The sequence below is a fragment of the Armigeres subalbatus genome, chromosome 1 (assembly GCF_024139115.2).
Source record: "Armigeres subalbatus isolate Guangzhou_Male chromosome 1, GZ_Asu_2, whole genome shotgun sequence".
Lineage (NCBI taxonomy): Eukaryota > Metazoa > Arthropoda > Insecta > Diptera > Culicidae > Armigeres > Armigeres subalbatus.
The window spans coordinates 149,939,045-149,942,067 of NC_085139.1; positions in this window are offsets into that span (position 1 = coordinate 149,939,045).

Here is a 3,023-nt window from a genome sequence, read left to right on the forward strand (position 1 = left end):
ATTTGTTACGGCGCCTAATGAAAATCATCCTATTGAGTACAAAGTTTGGAGCAGCATGGGAGACACTCTAATATTCTACTTTCCATATAATCAATTACTGTTCAATAGTTATGAATCATCATCTTTGAGCGCTTAGTTGTCAAGGATTTAGATTAAGAAAATTATTTTGAGCTTTTTAGTGGAATGTCTTCACTTGTCATAAGACGAGTTTGTACAATCCCATTTAATTCCACCACTTAATTGTACCTTGACAGATACGTATTTCGATGATTTCGAAGACGACCTTACTGTTGAGGTCGAAATACGTATCTGTCAAGGTACAATTAAGTGGTGGAATTAAATGGGATTGTACAAACTCGTCTTACGACAAATGAAGGATTTAGACATAAACTTATAGTATTCAATGTAAATGTTAGTTGCATAATTCAGAGAATGATGAGCACAAAAATCGAGAACAATATGTTTTGAACCTATTTTTAGATAAATAAACCAATTTGTGTACAAATACACAAACCGATGCCGCTTCGTTTATCACTTCGAATATAAACAAATTGAAGAACATTAATAAACCGACCACTGTTTAAATTTTGAACGCTACATCTATGGTAGCGTTTGTTATAATGGACATACCCACATATGGGAGGTAATACTGCAAAAGAAATTTCAAACACAATACCAATATCTGTTAGAATAGCCTTGACTATAGAATATCGCGACGGAAACAACTTCTGCAAATTATTTCTCACCCACCGTAAGCTTGTTCACCCTTGTGCGGGAATTCAAAGTGTCTAGACGATAAACGTGCTCGTCATTTCAGCGGGAAATCGCAGCAAGGGACAGTGAAAAACATACAAAGCACTCACGAGTGGCGTTCAAGTGTGCGCGCGAGATAGGGTAGCCGCGAGAAACACTCTGTTTACAAGTTATCGTCTTTGTAACCATTGCCGAGAATGGTCAGAATTAGGAAATGTGTGAACACCGAGTGTGGTCAACGCGGATGTGCAATCTACTGTCGATGGGAAAATTTTATCATCGGTTATCCCGGCGTAACATTTAGAAAACATTTATTGTGTTTAGAGATGTCGCAAATTAATCGATTACTTCGATTATCACTAAAATGAATCGATCACTTCCCAACGATTATTCGATTCAATAATCGACAAGAATCGAGAGTAATCAATTAGTTCTTCTTCTTCTTTAATGGACCTTAGTATTCTACAGGGTGTCTGCAAATTATCCGTACAGATTTTGATAGTTTGCTTCTACAAAGCAAAAACAGACAATGATGGACTGAATCGGTAGCTATATGGGCATAACAACTCAGTATGAGCGTCATTTCATGTATAAAAAAATTAAGTCTTTGTGAATGCTTTTTTTCCGAATTTCCGAACAAAAAGGAATTGCTTCCAACTCACCCGATTTAGATTGAAGTCATCATTCGGTATCTTGAAATCAACAGCCATCAAAACACCGAACATATTATCGAGACATTTGAAATTATGTCACAATCGTCAAAAATGTATGAAAAGTATCTGTATAGAAACGTGCGGCCATCGTGATTTTGTTACAACACGATCGAAGGCGTATACAACTCAGGATACAGGGGTCATTTTAATGTGAACAAATTCAGCTTGGTTTATGTAGTCCTTTTATAATAACATGCAATGCATGCTGGTTCTTTAATTTATTCCAAAAAATATTTAAAACCCTGTCTTGTTGTACGGATAATTTGCAGACACCCTGTATTAGCATTTCCTCAGTTATTAATTGAAAGCTTTTCTATGCCCGCCATTGCATGAGTATGTATCTTGAGTGGCAATTACAATGGATTGTACTATGCCCAGGCTGTCGAGAATGTTTCCAACCCGAAAACATCCTAGACCGGACTGAGAATCGAACTCGCGAGCTCCGGGATGGCAAACCTAAACCTTTGCTTGCAACTTGCAAGGCTATTGGAGTTACTAATCGATTAATCGGGATTTTACGACATCTCTAGCTGTAACGATGCCTTCGCTACTACATAAGATATATGATCCTTGAAGGACATTTTTGAGTCTTAAATATCATCATGGTCCTTAATTACGCTGACACGTTGAAGAGCGACTCCTTGTAAAGTGTAGTCATGACTAATAGGCGAATTTGAGTAAAGCTCATCTATCATTTCGACATCTGGTGGTCGTCACAAGAACCACGAAAAAAGTGTCGTTGGCCAAAAAAGTGCATTAGCAGCATACGGAGGGAGTACGATTTTCTCATTTTCTGGTTAATCTAACCATTTATGAAAGCTGAAACAGTCGCAAATTGGAAGAAAACTTTGTTTTCTTTGGGATGAGCTTCCATCCGGTGGGTGCTTGTATATGATTTTTCCGATTAAACAGCACATCTCTTGCAGTGCCTCCACCGCACTATCTTGGTTATGAATTCCCGGATTTTTAATTCGCGGCTTATTTGGGTGGGATTCGTCTTCAACAACTGCTTAAGGACTGTGAGAAGCCATTGCCAGTGGAAAACATGTGACCATATACCAAAAAGTGATGTAAATTTTATGGAGAAAATTTGATTTTGAATGTAAATAATCGCTTCTGACGACTTTTCTTCCAAACTCTCGCAGCGCACACTACCACTGGATCCTTCTCGAAATCGCCTATAGGATTTAGAGCTGCGCGCCGTGGCCAACGACGATTTTTCAGCGCCGCCACCGCCACTATTTTGACCGGTGCGCCGTTGCAATTTTTGACCACGTCGCCGATGAATCGCATAATTTCAGTAGTACCCTGGGGGTGTTTTTGGCATTTATTCCCATCCATTCAATTTTTATAAGGAAAATTACGTTCAAATCCATATACAGTTGAAAAATTTCGGCTGCGCCGCTAAAAAGACCATATAGTAAATGCATAGTCTTTTCTTACTTGGCATTCATGGAACTAACGTGTAATGCCTTTCAATCACAATCCGGAAACTCTTTGAGCATTTTTGTAAAATTGCAGGTGATTTATCGACTTTCAGTGAGTGGGCAAATGCAG